Source organism: Ischnura elegans, chromosome 1 (assembly GCF_921293095.1).
Source record: "Ischnura elegans chromosome 1, ioIscEleg1.1, whole genome shotgun sequence".
NCBI classification, from domain to species: Eukaryota; Metazoa; Arthropoda; class Insecta; order Odonata; family Coenagrionidae; genus Ischnura; species Ischnura elegans.
In genome coordinates, this window is record NC_060246.1 from 130,982,286 (window position 1) to 131,002,886 (window position 20,601).

The following is a 20,601-nucleotide window of genomic DNA, read 5'->3' on the forward strand; positions in this document are numbered from 1 at the left end:
TTTGAGAGTCAAAGACTGCAATTCCAGTTAGCACTTAGATCGTATTGTGGACGTGAAATATCGCTGGGGAGTTTTTCTGTCGTTCTGTTAATAACTAACGGCTCTCGGAATGCGATAAATTTAATTCGTAAATAAAATATAACACCCTCTCCCCCCACCCCAGGCAATGTTACTTGAAATAATTCACCTTGTCATGGCCAATACGAGTACTCTGTCAATAGCCTTATCTGCTGCTCTCTAATCTATTACGGGTATCGACTAAAGCTCTCTTTAAGAGACAATTTTGCCAATTCACTCCTTTCTCAGGAGGGTCTACCCGAGGTATTCTTCAGTATTCTTTTGTTTGTGCTTCGCTGTGTCCTCCGTATCCCGAGGGACGGCACGAAAAGCATTGCTCTGCGGTTAGGTGATGTTCATTTCGTGAAATGGTTAGTTGAGTATTTCCAAATGCCTATGCAATGAATTTGCTCGCGAATATTTCAGTAGAGGATCATCAAAGCGCCCTCTATATTTCTCATCATCCACCCCATATGAAACTTGGTTTAAGAATTAGCCACTCGCGTCGCTCACGAGCAATCTGGTCTGAATTTCACGGAAAAGTGAGCCATAATTAGGGCTGCTAGCCAAAATTTTATATTCCTATTGACGGATGATATCAAACCAATAACTTTTCCCTTCTATTTTTCGCATATTTCAAAATTAATATGCTGCAAAATAACGTGAAATTGGATTGGATTGGAGTGATCTAACGATCATAAGTGTAATATGGTTAATGTTGAAGATAAATCAACTGAAAGTTGTTTAGATTGCCTCAAAATAATATATGAAGTGAAATCGCCGCGGATCAATAGTTTTACACACCACTGTAAACGGACTGTTTTGAAGCATACGCGTAAAGACATGTGGAGTTCGTTCATTTTGAAATTTCCGATTGAATTTAATGATAAATGGACAATTCGTCGGCAATAATAGACAATTCGTCGTAGGCAATGGTCTACTTTATCCCTTGAAAACCAATTCCCCACATATGTAGCAGAATGAACCTATCTAATTGTTGCAAGTTCTCGGCATGTTTGTTTAACACAATTTACGGCGTTGCGTGGTGTACGACACAGCGTAACACCACATTGTAACACCGTGATGAGCACGAAACGGAAACATTTGTTTCACGCGACAATGTACGTCTTGGGGCCTTTTTTTATTTGCCTGTCATCTATACAAAAGGGAGCCGACGAATGATTGAAAATAGATTACGAAACCTTTATCCGTCAATAACGCCTAGGTTTTAGTGTATGCAGTGTAGAACGACAATAAAACTTTGCAACCCAAGGGCGGGGGTACGTTTCCGGGGGTCTTGAGCTAGAGAAAAGAATGTTCCTGGGATGTAGCCAAGTAGGACAGTTCTTGGATTAAAATAAAAACTCAGAATTATGCACTCCAAAGACGGAAAACACATATTAAATACCAAAAATACGCCTGTCAAATAATTTTCAATCGATTATGGAAACACCAACCTGCCAAAAAAAACCATACGTGCTGGAACTTTCTAAATGAAATATTCGTAATCAGCATCTCGAAATCTATCCGGTACACTCTTTCACCCTCGTGGGAGGATTTTGATGCCGACCAGTGTTATTCTTTCACTATCAAGGGTCGAAAAGGGTAAGTGCTAACGAGACATAGGTACCAGGGGACTTTTCTGAAATTGAAGGGTTTTCTTGGCTTACGCTATACTTTTTGACGTCGGAGGAACATTTAATATTATTCAATGGTGTGTTATTGCAGTAGCAGAACTTCTAGCTCACGCAAAAACTTTTATTCACTGACAGTTCATAAAGTAGGTATACTGATCAGAAAAAGAAAACGCAACGCTAAAAAACGCTTATTCTAAATTTATCTCTTCTTTCTCAAATCAAAATAACCACACTTAATTAATTGTAGTTTTTTGTATAAGTTACGATAGTTATCAACTTGAGCATAGAAAAATATGTGGTAAATTCCTCATCGCGTGTAAGAACTGTTAGTTCATTCCATGAAACAATATTTGAGGGCAGAAAAGTTAATGGCCCTCTTAGTATGATAACAATTAATGATTTCTGTTGTGCGTCTGTTGCCTGTTTAGTAATGTGCCCTACGATGGCATTGGAAGCAATGTGATGACCTCTTGACTGCTAAATAAGAAAATTAACTCCCATCGGAAGGTCCTGAGATTAAAGAAAACGTTTAAAATCTTGAAATTTTCTGCACTGAATCGAACGCGATGGTTTTATTATTTTTGTAAACATTACGAAGCGTTAGATTTTATTCCACTTTCTTTACCTTTGAATTTTTACGAAGTACTCGATCTTATCCAACACATTGATGGTGCGTGCAAGGAATTTCCAAAATGTTGACATTTGTTAAGCGTCTTTTAACAACGTTAAAATACTGAGTACTCTTTTTTTTTAATTTGAATAAAAACTTGCCTTAGCTTTGTAAGTAAAAAGAATGGAGTCAATAAGAGTGGAGAACTCGGATAAACATTTAGTAATTAATATAATATTTGGAAAATGCTTCCCAAAAAAACTCTTTACATGCCATTAAAATTACTGCGAAACCTTATCGGCTGTCTTAATTCGGAATTCACCTCTGTGTGCAGTCGTTAATGTTTCTAGTGGATGATATTACTTATCTCTTCTTTCGGACGTCATATCCTTGAGCGACAGCTATACTTCTATTCCAGGGGCGACCTTATTTGCTTATTACCATAGCATAAAATTATCCCAACAAAATCTGTGCTGCCACTATCGCTCTGCGAGAAAATTGGTCTGGCAGTTTGTCTTGCTTAGCAACGAGATGACGGAAATTCAAATGCGGTCTTCTTTTGTCAACCAAGGTTGTGACGGAATATCGCCTGCCCACACGCTCCAAGCTTAATTCGTGCTGCTTATCAATCGTTGGGCCAATCACCAATATCCAGCATACAACAGGATCTGAAGGTGTAAACGATATTATGGTGTAATGGGATTGAAAAGGAGGGAGGAAGTGGCAGGGGCGCAATCCTTTGGTAAGGTGATCTAAACTTTTCATTCGGGATCCAAACGTTGTTCTGATGAGCCACCCAACGCTTTGGTTCTCACACCCAAAGTGCTCGTCCATCTCCTTTGGATGCAGCAACCAAAGGAGTAGTTGGAACATCCAACTCCTCATCACCCATTCCCTTTGGGTGACACATCCAAATGTATGGGCAAGTCATTTCCTTCATCTCAGGTTTGGTCGTGACACCCAAACCTACGATTCTCATATCCAAAGTGTTTTTTCAGTGTATAAATGGTTCAAAATGGTGAGTTTTGCGCACCCTCCGAGGGATATTTTATTAATATTTACATTATTCTATCAGTAATATTTATCCAATTAAGTGAGATGGATTAAACTTCAAAATATCTCTGAGCTCTGGGGGGTTTAAATCCTCCAAACTCCCCCCCCCTCCCTGTGCCACTGCTCACCGCTGCCTTTGTGGGAGATAAGTAGAAGCTCCTCCTTGCTTTCTCAGTCCCCCAGATCCCTCCGAGATTTCGTTGGACGCATCCAACGAAATCTCATCCTCTCCCTCCACAGCTCCCTCCATCACTGCCGCGCCAAGAGGTGCCAACTGTGTAATATATTTATGGCCTGGCCGATCTAGTACCTACTCCAAGGATAGATGGCGTTAGTTGTCACCGGGAAATTCAAACCGGGCTTCTTCCCAATTCTGTTTAAGTTTTCGATTTAATTTTTTTGCATGGATATTTCAGTCTATAACAATTCAAATTACCAACAATTAAATAAACTGGAGGCAATTTGAATTCTTATAGGCCAAAATATCCATAGCAAAACCACTTCATCATTATTAAGCAGCTAAAGATTACTTTCCATGAAGTATATTCGGTGTTTGTTGAGAATTACTTGTCACTTTACTAAGAACTTTAATTTAATGAGCATTAATTCATCAATCATAACAAAAGATGATGATAAATCATATTATCGATAAAAATACTGCTTAAACAATGGAATAACTCTAAAGGCAATTATTGGCAAAGTTGAAAATAGCATGCGCTGATTTAAAAAATTCAAATAATACAATATTGTCAACACAAAAATTTAATTAACTCAATAATGTGCAGCTACACAGTAACAAAATTCATGATAAATAATGAAAAAAGTACAAAAATATGTAAAATATCAATTTTCCTCTTTACTCTTGCCAGAAATTATACCTGTTCTTCACTTTTTCCACAATGATGATCCCTGATTGCTAATTCAACCAAATAACCTGAAAGAAATAAAGGACACGAATGAGACATGGCAATCACCACCATGCTCTCTAAGGTAAAAGTAATATTAAAATCCTAGGAGAAGGGAGAACCAAACTTTTTCTAAAATAACACATTGGTCACCAACTTAGCAATGCCTTTACACTATCATGTTTTTGGTTTAGGAACAATTGGAACAATTTAATTGGGCCTCACTTCATCATTAGGACCTAACATGATGTCTTGGGAGCCCTACTCCCACCTTTTTGGAATGATTTCGTAGGAATACAGAAAAATCAATTTAAGGTTGTCACGAAATTTATAGGTTGTTCGCCTAATACATTTGTGGTAAAAATGTAAAAAGCAGGTGATTTGGTAAAAATAAAAATAAAAATCAGGAGATACAGTAAATATGAACGTTTGCTAACACACACTCAGGAGTTAATACAAAGGAGCTGCAGATAACTCATCTGTCACCTTAAAGACTAGGCCGAATGTGACTGACTCTTAGTATGAGAAATTCAATCGCTGTCATTCAAAGGAAAACTGAGTGTATAAATATTTTTTGTTGAGATAAATTATGTCACCATATGCTTAACAGATCCCTGATAAAAATAAACTCCTCCATTGTGGTGAGGTGTACCCTCCAATGAGGGTAAGGGAAGGATAGGTGTACCCTTCCTATACCCCTCAGCAAGGGCAGACGAAGGGTATTTTAGAAGATTGGTGGGTAGGCCCTCTCCTTCCTGGAGTGTACAGGAAGGGTAGAGGAAGGGTTGGGCCAGCCAGGGTAAAGGAAGGATAGGTGTACCCTTCCTATACCCTTAAGCAAGTGTAGACGAAGGGTATTTTGAACATTGGTGGGTAGGCCCTCTCCTTCCTGGAGTGTACGGGAAGAATTGGGCCAGCCTCAATAAAGGGTACAGGAAGGGTAGGACTAATATATAAACTAAATTAAACGAATGGATATGAGTTGTAACAGTGATTTCTAAAGTTATTAGACAGAAAAAAAAATTAGCCTTCACATGGTTTTGAACCCAGAACCTACATATTGGAGGATAATGAACTACGGCTTTTACAACCTCAGCTATTGAGGTACTTGTCAGATGTCGCTTCTCAACGGAACTTATACTACAAAATCTAAGATGAGATTCGCACCCAGGCCTATGTGGAAGAAAGCTGTGTCTTTTTTCTACCTATTTCGTTTCAGAAAATAAGATCGGCATGCAAGTACCGAACATTACTCTTGCAATGTCCCATTGTCAGCCACAGAAATATGTTACATCCGAGAAATGCGAATGAAAGAACTTCTAAATGAGCTTTTTTCACACAATTATAGAAACTATTGTGTACAGTGGCGTAGCCAGGAATTTTTTTGGGGGGGTCCAAAACCAGGTGGGGAAAGTTTTGAAAACAGGATACTAAGTAATGGGTTTTCAACTAATTCAAACACTTTTCATAATCGAAAAAACTTCAATAGTTAAAGAAGCATTTTTTTAAATTCATCATTTTTCAATATGTATTTTGTTTTCTTTTATGAAGGAAAATGAATGTTTTTATATTTCGGGGGGTGGAGGGTCCAAACCCCCCGGGAACCCACCCCTCCCCTATGAAAAAATTGTATAAACCTGTTTCAAAATTTTATACATTCTTATACATTGCCATGGTAATGTATAAGAATGTATAAAATTTTGAAACAGGTTTATACAATTTTTTCATAGGGGCTGCAGCCATGGCTATACATATTCAGTGGCTTAGCCATGGCTAAGCCACTGAATATGTATATTATTGTTTTATATTGTGTAAGGGTAACTACCCACCATGAAGGCTACTACCCTTCCTTTACCCACCATGGTGGAGTTAATTTTTTTCAGGGATATTAGTCATTAGTGTATCATAACCTAAAAGGCGTTAGCGTAAAGGCATTACTCATTTGGTGTCCACTTAATGAAAATGAAACAGGAAGCACTGAATGATAGAATGATTCATCAAAATTTAGGCACTCTCTTTGAGGAAATATCCTTATGAAATACTTCTGACTTCATGAAATTGTCATACTAAACTGAATCAAAAATTTAAACATATGAAACAGTTTGATCAGAAGATCTGAAGGCAGAGTGTCAGAATTAAAAATAACAGAGGACCAAATGTAGTTGTGAATTGATTTCTCAGCTGCTTACAACAATGAATATGTTACTGTATTCATGAAGTAACAAGTAATGGCAGAATACTTGAATTCGTAGAATAGCTGAAGTCATCAATAAGTTTGGTTTAAAGCATCAAACTTGTCCAAAATTTATGAAAATTGCATGCAATATTACAAGAGAATGACAAAGACTTTGAGAATCCACATTCATATAATAGTTGATAATCATTCTGGACAAAATTTTGTATGAAGTGGAATATACATGCAAAAATACATGGTGACTTCATTTCAGGCCTTGGTCAATATACTTCCAAGACTTGATACTAAAAATCCATCTATGAATTCTTTAACTAATCGATACATACTTTTTAAAATGTGAGCCTCAACATTCGATCAGAAAAGTGTGGAAGGAATGGAGGGATTTAGAAAATTATTACATTTCCTCTTGAATTACTTACCTTTAGCAAAACAGTAGATTCCTAGACCATATATACGGCATGCCATCAGAGGTAACTGGAATACATCAACCGGCTAGCTGCAAGTAATACAATGGATATATTTTAATTGGTGGCAATGATGACAATTGTTTCAGATCTAAAAGTTAATGTACATATATGGTTCAGTCCCTTTGTAATAACATACCTTTGTTTCAACAGCAACAGAATGATCATCCTCATATCTCTGTCATGCCATCTAGAGGTAGCCAGAATGCATCAAAGAGCTTGCTGAACATGAAAATGATTGAAGGCAATAATGAGAATATTTAAATGTCCAGCTGTTGAGTAGTCATTTATGAGCAATATAATTTCAATTCGTACCATCATATATTCATAAATGATGGTATGAATTGAAATTTATATATTTCATTCATACCATCCTATTGTATCATAAGAACCAATTAACTGCAACTACATTTGTCAAACAGCAACAACTCATTTGTTAAATTTTCAGTGGCAAACACTCTAATCCTATATCAAAGGATTATTTCACATCTGTTCCGTTATTTCTAAGCTAAAACTCAATTTACACTCCCAAAATTTACTATGCGAAGAATGACTGGTGAAAAATAAGAATCACTTTATAAATGGACACTAATGCAATAACAACAGAAACCCTCCTTTTTCCGGGCTTGGGACCGGAAACACAGGCCCTGAGATATCAATACCTCCATTTCAAATAATAGGTCAACAATCATGACCCACCGAATCAAATCTTAATACAAAACAGGAGGTCCACAAATCACATGAACGATTTCTTATAGTACAGCATATATTAATGGAAATACTTCCATGTATCTCCACCGATGGCTTAACAAGTTATCACTATGCCTCTCCTCCTTTTGTAGAGAAAATAATTGTGTTTGGTTGCTACATGCAATTAAAAAGGTACGTGGAAATTGCTGATGCAATGATCATGTTAACAAGTTACACTCTGAAACATTTCACCAATTTTGCAGAACGAATGTCGGACACATATGAATGACAATTTGTTAAAAATAACGAGGGTACCTTGAAAACGTTGCATTAACAACGTTCACCAACAGCATTTCCAACAACCCCATCAACTTAATAGACACATTGGAATGATTATCGAATGAAAATCAAAATTCCTTGAAGAAAGAATTACATTATTAGCTAATATAGCTTGAAAACTTAACAGATTATATCAAATAATTATATATATGACTGAATGAAGAAAACACTCACCTGGGGCCTAAGTCTGTAACTTCGTTTTCTCCCGAGTTGGGAGAAAAGAGACTCGTGAAGCTCCAGTTTCATCCAACTGAAGTCCGTAACTCGTTTCTCCCGGTAACGGAGAAAACTTTCTCCCAGTAACGGAGAAACTGACTCTCCTGGAGAGTATCTTTCTCCCGACTGAAGTCCGTAACGCGATTTGGAGAAACTGACGCGCCCTGGACGGGAGCTTCGGAGTCACCCGCCCGGGACCCGGCGATTCATTTTCTCCATAGGAGAAACGAGGAAAATACCAATGGCGGACCGTTGTGGGCGATCGTACTGCGGTTCTAATTGTATTCTAATATGGTTTTTTACGTATTTGTGACAAAATAGAACACGAAAATGCATTCTTCAAGTTAGGCAGGCAACGTATGTAGTGTAATTTGTGACAAGAATAGAAATTTTTGTATGGCTGCATTTGCAAGGAAACTACGTGCTAGTGAACTTTCATTGTGCCTCTAGTATAAGTGAACAAAATTTGTGTCCTTAGTGTACCCCTTAGTGAATTGATTGCACATAGACGATGAAGTAAAGAGTGAAGTGTGTTGTGAATGTAACATCTTCGACGAAATTATTTCGCACGTATATTACTTAGGCTACGAATCAACTGTATACATTACGATGAAAGGTATCTAACTATTGCGAAGGGGATATGTTTCATATTTGAACTAGTCTTACTTTAGGGATACATCGAACGCCTGTTAATGTTCATTCGTTTGTTCGCTTCTAAGTTCTGTTTGATTTTATTACGTATTGCATCTATTACCAATTCCCAATTCGTTGTGAGATGTGAGCTTGGCAATGTTTACATTTCACGCATTTCGTTGTGTTGTTGTTTGTTTTTGTTTTGGACATGTTACGGTGAGAGTGATAGTGAAATTCGAAGTTTGTTGGTGTTACAATAACTGGTTTAGCAATTTGTTTCAACCTATTCATTTAATTGTCTTCGCAATGTTAATGTGAAATAACGTAATCTGATTCTAAGTCGTTAGTGATGAGTAGGAAGTGAGGTGTAAAGAATCCTTTCGAACTTCAAGGAGTGCAAATTCTTTTAGTGTGTGCAAAGTGATTGGAAAACCGATTATCATGTTTTATTAGTGTTACATAATAGTGTTTTATATTTATTGTGAGCCAAGATATTTATTGAAACAGTTGATTCCGAATATAATGATTATAAGTATTAAAAAGATAGAAATGTGTGCGTTGTAGTGCTGTATGTGATATGACGAGCAATAAATATGTACAAGTAAGGGTAATTTTGCTTTGTTTTCTCTATATATACCTCTAGTAAACCATTTTCCCCATGTTTTCGCTATTCTACGCTGTCAGTATTTGAAATTTTTAAAATTAGCGAGGCAGGTTGTTGTGTTTCCTAAACTATAACATTTTGGGAGATTGTAACATATGTTACTAATTGCTGGCACGTAGGTATTTGCAAGAATAAATATGTACCATTCACACATTTATCTTAACGTTATTTTCTTTACGATTCTTTTCTGCATAGTAAAGTTTTTCAATTTTCTTTTTCCACTCCCACATTGTGTATTTCAGCTTTTCGAGGATAAATGCATGTAATACTGACGTTGATAGTTAAGTTTTTCCATACTCATCATGCATTCACCAATGAAAGTAAGCATCCGAAGTGCAAAAAAATAGGCCATATATATCATCAATGAATACAGCGGCCGTTTGTATACAAGATTACCTACATCTAAAACATAAAAATGCTTTGGTGTTACGCATTAGTCTCTCCTTTTTCAATGGTATAATATACTCTTTTGTGTGTACTAATGAAGAAATATATCTGCGATGGATTTAAATCGATTTATCCACAATCAATTATAATTTCGATGCATCAATTTATTTTATTTGAAAGTTTAACTTTAATGATGAACGAGTAGCCCTTATTACAGGTGAGAATCGTTTGATTTCCCTCTCGTTTTTTTATTTGAAACAAAGCTTTTCTATTGGTTCTTCACGGTGTCGCCGGCTTCGGATTCAATATTTTTCATACCTATCTGCTCTTCCTATCCGATACCGAGAATTAGAGTTTTCTCCGGTAGCGGCCAGGAACTGATGTTTTCTCCGCCGAGTTACGGACTACAGTCGGGAGGAAACTACGGGAGAGTACACTTTCTCCGGAGAAAGGAGAATTCAAGTTACGGACTTAGGCCCCTGGAAACAGTTCGCGGAAATCGAAAAAACTTGCAATCTTTCGATTGACAACCCCTAACTGCACATTTATCTTGCATTTTGAGGCGTTAAATGTCACTACACTTCCAGAAAATTGTCAATTAACGAACCTTTTCTGGGTTAAAAGCAAAAAAGAACACGGCCCACAACGAGTATGACGACAACAACAACACAGCTGATGGACGGAATGGAACGGTGCGCAATGTCCGTTGAAACGATTCAAAACATAAACACGTGTGCGAATGAAAATATTACTTTGCGTTATGTAATAATGTCAAAAATATCAATAAAAATAAAAATACGAATATCTGAAAGTACTTCATCATTAAAATTGAAAAAATATATTTGAGTTATAGCTTACTCCAACTATAGGCGGAGTGGCGGTCGGTGGTACCTCTTCCCCCGGGCCTGATAAACGGCCTTGGCCGCGCCGCACAGTGGGCTAGAATCGAAAAAAGCTGGCCAAAACCTCAAAATCGATTTTTTTGAGCTAGGAAGTTGAAACTTCGCATATACATTCTCAAATAAATTGTGCATAACTACCCAGATTATTTTGGTCCTGTGTTTTCACTTTAACAATATATGTGAGGTCAAAGTTGAGCAAATTTAGCGAAAAACGACCACCCTCGATTTTTTCTGAAAATTGCCGACTTTATCCTCGTGCAGTGGTTTTATAAATAGTTTTATCGACAAAACTGTTATACCATCTTAATTTACACTTCTTATTCTTTCATTTGAAAGGTTTTTAAAGATTGTGTTTCATCAATAACCATAGATACATAACAAAATGGCGGAGCCTGTTTTCAACCCATTTTTTTACATAAACGTAGAAAAAAAGTAGACATTGTCACCGGCTTACACTAAGTAACTTATATCATGTCGTTCTTTGAAGCTTCTACATTGTGAATCTAAAGTCAAACCTTGCACCAATTTGCAACCCCGAATTTTGAATCGTTTTTTCGGACGCACGGACGACTCCGATTCTGGCCGGCGGCGGCGGAGAGTACGGCGACGCGGCAAGCGGGTGGATGCAATATGGTCTCATTCACTTTTATGTGTGGATAACAGATATATTAGTGACAGAAAATAATCACCAGAAAGTAAAATTTATAAATATTGCTACGAATGACTCTCATTATGCAATCGCTGGGCACTGCAAGAGGTGCACTGAAAGGTTTCTTTCTTTGAGTGCATTCCATGGAGAATGGACTTAAATCGCGTGCTTAAACTGGGGAAACGGACTCTTTTATTAACTAACAAGCTCTATTTCTAGGCAAGAGCCCTCGATGACCTATGGCCTCCACTTCCTAACCTGCCGTACATATTTAAAGGCCTTCGGACAACGGTCGTTTTATAGTATTGTTGTAGTGCCGAGTCCTTCGAACTTGTTTTTGGTTTGAACTCCTTTTAGCTTTAAAAGCTTCGGAAGGCATATTACTCACATCGAATAATGTATTCTTTCTAAGAATAACAGTTCATTTTAATCTATGTCTTATGCTCAATATAAAGTATTGATTTAAATCTCTTACCTATATATCAACGTCATTATTCTTAATGAACTGCGCTGCTGACAAAATGGTTATTTTTCAGGAATATTTTACCATACAAAGATAACATAAACAAAAGCAACACAATTTACGCTTTTCCCAACTAACATTCTGCAATTAGCACTGTCAGCAATAAAAGGTTACTGTTTTTCATTCACTATCATTATATCACTGCGCGCCGTGGCTAAAAATACAGCTGAGCATCGTACTCTGGAGTCGAATGGCGTTCGTTCACGCGGCGCGCGGGCCAATTCATTCAGTCGGCCGAGTGAGCCTCCTTCCCAAGGCCGTGAAAGAAATATAGGCCGCCGGCTTACCTAATGTTGTGGATAAGAAACCGCGTGAAGACCTGGGGCGCTAGTGAAAATTCATCAAGTTCAGCATCCTATTCAATATCTTTCATGCTATTACCAACATAATCCTTTTAGTGTGAATTACTTTTCATTGACAAAATAAAGAGCAGTGCAGCGGAAGAAACATATTTTAAAATTGTGTAATGTTATCTGTGGATATATATGAACGATATTTTATACGGATTAATGCATATTGTGCAAAAGTAAGCTACGCCACTGTACTATGCGAACATTGTGCAGTTGCTTCACTTGCCTATGTAGTTGTTGACAGAAACATTCGTTTTGCTCGAGGTGTTACCAGTATTACTCAGTTATCTCGTTATCTGGACAATTAAAACATGAAAATAAGTGGAAATAATTATGGATATTCAATATTTGAATAAGGAAAGATGTGCCCTTGAATTGAATTTCTATCATGTTGAGGTGTGAATGTTGGACGTGGTCAACTCTATGGAATAGGTAATTATTTTAATTAAATTCTATAAATAGAACCTCTTTGATTGTGCACCTTATCTCATTTGATTTTTTTCTTCATAGTGTAATATATGCTATTATTCATCAATCACATATAGTATGAGACATTGGACGTGTATGGTGTATTTTGTTAAGTGAATATTGGCGTATTCTATTGAAAAATGCTCTTCAATTTCTATCACGTTAAGGTGTGAATGTTGGATAAAGATCAACTCAATGGAATAGATAAGAACTCTAATTACATTCTATGAATATGACCTCTTCGAATGGGAACCTATATTATTTTTTTTCTTCACAGTGAAATTTATGCTATAATTCATCAGTCGCGTATAGCATGAGACATTGGCTTTGTATGCTGGGCATGATTAAGTGAATATTGGCAAGATCTGTTGTAAAATGCTCTTGGATTTCTATCATGTTGGGGTGTGAATTTTGGATAAATTTCAACGCAATGGAATAGGTAATGGTCTTTGAAATTTAATTTTACGATTACATCCCCTTTGATCTGGAACTGGAGTCTTTCTCTAGTAGAACTTTTTTTCTTCGCAGTGTAGTCAATGGTTTCATTCATTATCCTCTTCTATCGTGAGACATTGGATTTGTATGATGGAGGTTCTGAACTGTTGGGTGCCGTTTACTGCTGAAAAATCGTAATTTTAATATTGTTCAAAAGTGGTACACTCATAGCTGGTTCTGATACTAAATATCTACCAAATTTTAAAATTTATATCAGTTTCTTTATGGAATAAGAATTCTTATGTTTGGAAAAACTGGCTCATAAATTGATGGTGTTGTTTCAGCTTTTCTTGTGGCAGTCCCAATGGAGCTAGAGAGCTGGTAATTCGGCCATGTTGCAGGTTTTTTATGCTAATTCCAGTTTTATAGATCACATTAAATGATCTAGTCTGAGTAAGGGTACAGTAATGAACTGAATTTTACAGTCAGAGTGGAACATGTTAAATTTAAATTTACTTCAAGGGAGTCTTGCAAAGTTTTAGGTGTAACAGTTTCTCAAGGGCAATATTCAGAATTATGTACGTATGTTTCAATCAATTGGTGATCAGTTGAAATGCTATTTTGCACTGCATTGCTTGTTATTACTTAAGTTATTTTCTAGGCCACATTTTGCTTGGCATTGTCACTCATTCATTTTATGATTTGTTGAGTTGAATATTCACAAGTGGGGTGTGGCCACTCAGTCCAGCTAATAATTAAGCTAATAAATGAATCACTCAACAGATTTGATCATCATCATGACATAATGTAATAGCTTCTTCAATAAGAATGTAACGAAAAAGTCTCACCAACAGAGAAACAAGATAGTCGTTCATTATCTGGTTGTAGATTAAGTCTTGTAAAGTTCGGACTCAGAAAGCCTCAGATAGGCCCATAGTCATGTGCATCTATTTTATCATCAGAGGTTCTATTGCATTATGTCTCAAACGCCTAAATTATGACTTAATTTAGATGTTCCACCTGTCAAAAGAATATTGTTTAAATGTTGAGAGTCATCAAATTTGAAACATCTCTCTCCAAATTTTCAAGTTCCCCCACTTTAGGTGTTTCTGAATAGGCACTTGTCTATTTTATTTATGTCAACTCAAGCTGATTTTTTAATTCAGTTGACATTTTTTTTCATTTGAACCTTGACTTCCAGCCTGAAGAAGCAGACTGGAACGCCTGCTATTCATGCCATCTTCAGATGGATAAATACAGCAGAGAACTTGAAAGAATGTTGCATAACCCTTCTGCAAAACCTTCTATCTAATACTTTTATCTCACTGGAAATAGCATACAAAATGTTGGTATATGACACCTTTCCCATCTCTGCAGCTCAATTAAGACAGCACAAAGAGCGATGAAAAATATTTGTTCTCCCTTTTTTGTCGGTTTATGAAAATATTACTTAGCCATATTTCTGTAACTGCTTCAGATAAAAAATTGAAAATTTTGTAATTATCGCTCCAGCACTTGCAATCATCGTACCAAATTTCCACAAAATCTAAAATGGTGAGGTAAACACTTTATTTTAAGTGTGTTGCATTGATATGGAATGGCTCGTGTTGAACTTGATGGAATTGACTATGTACTTTGATATTCATCTCTATGGCCATCTCTCTTTTACCAGGTAACATATTGTCATTTATCTTTTTTTTTACCTTGACAGTATCTGAATTGATGTCATTCATCACCCAAGTACAATGTGAAACCTTAGATCAGGATAATGGAGCAGTTAAACTGATGAATGGGATTGAATATTGAAAAATTCCATTGGATTTCTAACATTCCAAGGCATGGAGCTTAGAGGTATGTAATCGACTTGATGGGATTGCTAATGTACTTTCGCATTCATCTTTATGAGTACCTGCCTTTTATTGGGTGACATATTTTTATGTATTTTTTGTTTGCTCTGACAGTATCTTGAAACTGAAGTTGCTGAAGTGGTTCAACCTTTGGATTTCTCCCGCGGTAATGGACATGGAAATGAAGCTTTGCTCTTAACCAAATTAATAACCTCGATAGGAAAATATGCAAAAGTAAAATTGTTGACATTACCATGGTGTACTATCGTTTTCAAGAGTATGTAGACACCCACGAGCCCCATTTAACTGATGTGGTATGGTCGGTAAAAACTTGGAAGGTTGGCACATGAGGTAGCCTGCATCTCTCACCAGTACGCCGACAAGAGCCGACGAGTACGGACCCGGGGGCGATCGGGATAGCGAGACAGGAGTCAAACTACAGGCGCAATATCCCAAGCGGATGGAATGCACTGAGGAAACTCACGTCCACGCACACGTTTTGGCCCTATGGAGATTTTTCATTTGGGCTCTGTGGCGAGGTTGTTCCTCTCTTTAGATTCAAATTTGGACTCACCGTGAACACGGAATGTGTGTGTATGTGGCTCCGTAGTTGAGGAGGATTACTTCACGCGCATTTGATGCACTGATGTTATGGGGGGGTTTCGAATCTGAGTCAATTGTATTTTATTTATTTTGTGAAAGGTCAATTGATAACATCAAAATTATAGATATAGTTGACTCAATAAAAAAAATAACACCGAATTTTTTCAGCGACTATTTTTTTTTAAATCCTCAATCCGCCAAATCAATGACTCAATAATCCTCAACACATTTATTTCTCAGCAAATTTATTCAAAGAGTGGATATAAGCAGGGGAAGAGGAAGAGGTTGTAATTTGTCCTTGCTACTGTCCGTTGAAGAAATGGATGATATCCATCCGGTCATAAATTTATATTATTTATATCAATGACGAATTTAAATAATTTTTTCTCATGAAAACAATCTTAATTTTTGCAATGATGTTCTCCCTGTTATGGATACTCTTAGTTTCGAATACAACACAGATGATTAGGTTCATTGATTCCTGTAACGACAGTTTAAAGGGTGTTTTCTAACATAATGGAATTGAACTCCCCTTGAAAGCATTAGCTCATGGAACTGACATGAAAGAATCTTACAAGAATATGTAGTAAATTTTTCACTACGCAAACTTTGTGGAAAATTAAAAGTAGCTGCATTTTTACTAAGCATATAGTTTGACTGCACGAAATATTATTGCTTCTTCTGCGATTGGGATAGCAGAGACAGAAAAAATCATTACTTGAAAAAAGATTGGCTATAACGTAAGCACTCGTTACTGGATTCAAAAATGTCCCTTTCATCTTTTTTTACGATCCTAAAAATATTAATTTGCCTCCTCTAAGTATTAAATTAGGGGCTTTTAAAAATTGTGTAAAAGATATGTGCAAAAATGGTGCAGGTTTTACTTATTTGAAACAAATGTCCTAAAAATGAGTGAAAACAGATAATAGAAGGATTTTTTTATTGGACCACAGAATTTTTTTAGGAAGCGCTGAAGAATTCGTAATTTTGACAGCAAGAGTTCAACAAAAAAAGCGCGTGGAAGGCATTCAAAAATGCATTTGAAGGTTTTCTAGGAAGGAGAATGGCTAAATATCACCACAATCTGGTGGTTAATGTAATTAAATAGCACAAAAAATGGGCTGCTCTACGTATTCAAAACAAATCACCTCATTCGCTCACACCTGGACTTTTTTCCTACAAACCTTGGCGCCGTTAGCGTTCAACACGATAGGTGTTTCCACCAGAATATTCTACTGATACACGAACGGCACCAACAAAAGTTCAGTAACATTTTATCAGATTAGTGGTGGACACTGAAAAGGGATTCGACAGAAGCTAAATGTGCGAGAAAAATGCGAGTGAGTACCCATTTTTCACATTATTTTAACTCACAATTGATTTACTTGAACTCCCTTGAATCCCCGTTGAATCCGATTGTCCTAAAAAAACTGAACGTGATAGAAAACATCTGGGCCCAGTTTCGGAATCAGCCCGAAAAATACCAGAGGATCGACAAAAAACATGGCTAGAAAAGGAAAAATTATTTTTTGGCTGATCAGTGTTATCGATTGAGTTGCAAACATCATGATCTACGACCATCATTCTGATTTCAACGAGTGTATCTGGCTATTTATTGAGTATTGTCCGTAATATGAGTAGAAATGTTTATCAATGGAAATTGGACAGTAGTAAGGACAAATTACAGCCTCTGCCACTTCCCCTGCTAATTTCCACTCTTTGAATAAATTTGCTTGGAAATAAATGTGTTACGGCAGATTGAGTCATTTATGTTAAAAAATTAGTCGCTAAAAAATTCGGTTTTAATTTTTTTATTGAGTACACTATATCTATTATATTGATGTTATCAATTGACCTTTCACAAAATAAATAAAATACAATTGGTTCATATTCGAATCCCCCCCGGCGTGAAGTGTTCCTTCTCAGCTACGGAGCCACAGACACATTCCGTGTTCACGGTGAGTCCAAATATGAGTCTGAAGAGAGGAAACCCTCGCCACGGAGCTCGCAAGAAAACACACCGAAGGCCCAACATGAGCGTGGACGTGAGTTTCCTATCCACAAGGGCATTTGAGCCTATAGTTTGACTCCTGTCTCGCTAGCCCGGTCGCCCCCGCGTCCGGCCTCGTCGGCTATTGCTGGCGTACTGGTGAGAGATGCAGGCAACCTCATGTGCCAACCTTCCAAGTTTTTACCGAACCTACCACATCATTTAAGTGGGGATCGTGGGTTTCTACATACTTTTGAAAACGATAGTACATCTAAGGTATTCCTTTTCTTTGCCTACAGGCCATCTTATAGTCAGTGTTTTTATATCAATGTATGTATTTGGAATTACAATGATGCGTAACCAATTGGGATTATGACCACTTAATTGTGTCATTAGATTTCATTAAGAAATCTTTGTATTTCATTAACATTTTTATTTATTATGTTATGCAGTGCCATACAAAGTGTTTTTAGGGTAAAAAAGCATATTTAAGTAAATGAAAGGTCGTAGCACTTTTCCACAAGAATTTTTAATGCGTACAACGCGTTTCGGCTCACTGAGCCATCATCTGGTACAAGACGCTTGAACACATGTGAAGATCCCTTTTATACCCTTGAGAGAGGAGAGTATTGGAGAAGGAGAGGATTTGACATCTTTGAGGATTGGGGGGGGGGGGGGGTGGGAACGGGTGTACAGAGTATAGACAATGGGGAAAGATACAACTAACTAAAAGATACAACTCAGCTAACCCAAAGGGACTCCTCACCCCGCCTTTTTTTCCTGCGTCGCTACTTACTCCTCTCACTTTCAAAAGACACGCGGCCTCTTTTTACCCGAAGCCCCCCTTTTTTCACTCTTCTCAACACCCCCTCCTCCTGTTTTGCTATGGTCTTCCGCACGTGTCGTCATTTTACAGTTATGACCAGAACCCTCCCTCCAACGTGGGTTCTCCACATCCCGCAGTTGTATCTTTCCCCATTGTCTATACTCTGTACACCCGTTCCCACCCCCCCCCCCAATCCTCAAAGAAGTCAAATCCTCTCCTTCTCCAATACTCTCCTCTCTCAAGGGTATAAAAGGGATCTTCACATGTGTTCAAGCGTCTTGTACCAGATGATGGCTCAGTGAGCCGAAACGCGTTGTACGCATTAAAAATTCTTGTGGAAAAGTGCTACGACCTTTCATTTACTTAAATATGTCTAACTTCCACCAATTGAAGCCTGAATCTGTTGAACTTATTTAAGGGTGCGATTCATAGAGACACTAAAATTACTCACTTTATAAAGTGGAACTTTAGCTGCTAAAGTCTCGATCAGGCATTGAAATTTTGAGTGTTGGCAATGAACGCTTCGTAAAGGTTAACAAAAAGTTGACTCAGGATATGAATTGCTAAGTTGTTTACAGGTTTTTGGTGACTAGGTTTCCATGTTGTATTGTGCAAAGATTTTATTAAGCTGCATTTTCTCGTTCTCTCATTTTGTGTGCAGATGTAAATTAATACTGCGTTGTCGGAAGCTTTTCCCCACTAACTTTTTTGTATGCTAATGACTGAGTTAGGTGAATAAAAGCTCACTTTTAATTAGCTTCCTGCATTGGAAATGCACTTCGATGTTTCCAGCAAAGTAAAGATACAAATGCTGATATTTTCACATCATTTATGATAATCTTGCCTGTTTAACTGCACTCGGTTGCTTGGACTACATGTTAGTCGAAGTTTGATGGTATAAGTTCATTGAAGGTGGGTGAAATAGTGAAATTCTCTCACGTTAACTTGAAACTGTAGCAATCAGTTTGAAGATTTTCCAATCAGTGGTTGTCTTAGGTGGACGCATATTTTGAAGTAGGTATGGGTGTTTATTGAATTTTTTTGTTCTTACCAGTATTTTAATTCTTGGGATGTTGATGTATGCGGCTGTATGTATATACATCCTCGATAAAATATTGCTTAGCTGCAGATAATATGACTATGAAGGAAAGTATGTTTTACTTTTTTATTGCTGCCTTTCATGGCAAGATACTATTTCATCATTGTAAACATTCAAATGACTAATCGAAAAACGAAACAAAAACTCTCTAGTTTCAAAATGACAGAAACAGGAAAATGTAAAACATGATATGGAGGCATGTGGAAAGAGTACATAAAGCAATTATGGAATGAAAACGCTAAAATTACAATGAAAATCAAGTCTGCTTACGAAGACCATTGGCTCAAATATATACAGAAATTTGCTATCATTTCTAGGAGGGAAATTCTAGAATATAAACACATGCATAACCTAAGAACATAATTAGCTTGTTTTCAAAATGAACACAAATTATGCCAACCTATTCAACCACTTACTGTGCTGTAATTGTCACATAATCGTAAAAATGTCCTAGGTAGTATAACGACCAATAGAGTTCAACTGCAGAAGTAATGGGTCATCTCCAGCAATACTGACTCGATATATTTTCCGGAAAGAGAGACACATTACGTGTCTGGTTATTTCTTGAAATATGCCTGTCTTCTCACCAAAGAATTAATTCCTATTAATTTCCGTAACCCAAATATCTTCATATTTCAACTTCAAAAGCAGCCATATTTATTCATCCGTACACTTTACCGTAAGTGAGCTCCGGTTGGGCACTTTACGGTAAAGTGACAATTCGGCCATTTTTCTTCTAAAGTGGTGTTTATGAAACAGAGAAAGCAGACTTTAGCCTGGCTAAAGTAGACTTTAGCCCAGCTAATGTATACTTTAGCTTAAAGTGCCGTCTACGAATAGCACCCTTAGGGATTCATTTCATTATTACTGTTGAGGTGCAGTTCTTAAAATTTTCTGTTGCACATTTGATTGTTACTTCATATTTTTGGATATAATCCCATCTTTTTGTATAATTGTTTTGCATCATTTTATTGTTCTGTGTCAAAGGCTACTGCAGTGTGATCACAATGTAATATGCAAGAAATCTTAATAAATATGCTTTGTATTACTCAATTATTTT

General features: G+C 37.0%; 1 long non-coding RNA gene across 2 annotated transcripts; it reads right to left on the reverse strand.

The window, feature by feature from the left end:
* Positions 1-4,260: 4,260 nt before the first annotated feature.
* LOC124169857 lies at positions 4,261-7,642 on the reverse strand. 2 transcript variants are annotated; one of them, XR_006867259.1, is made up of 4 exons: positions 7,620-7,642; positions 7,060-7,142; positions 6,876-6,952; positions 4,261-4,291 (listed from the first exon to the last, which is right to left on the reverse strand). It is a non-coding gene; the product is annotated as an uncharacterized LOC124169857 (long non-coding RNA). The 2 variants fall into 2 exon arrangements; XR_006867258.1 differs by lacking the exon at positions 7,620-7,642 and adding an exon at positions 7,291-7,310.
* Positions 7,643-20,601: the final 12,959 nt, after the last annotated feature.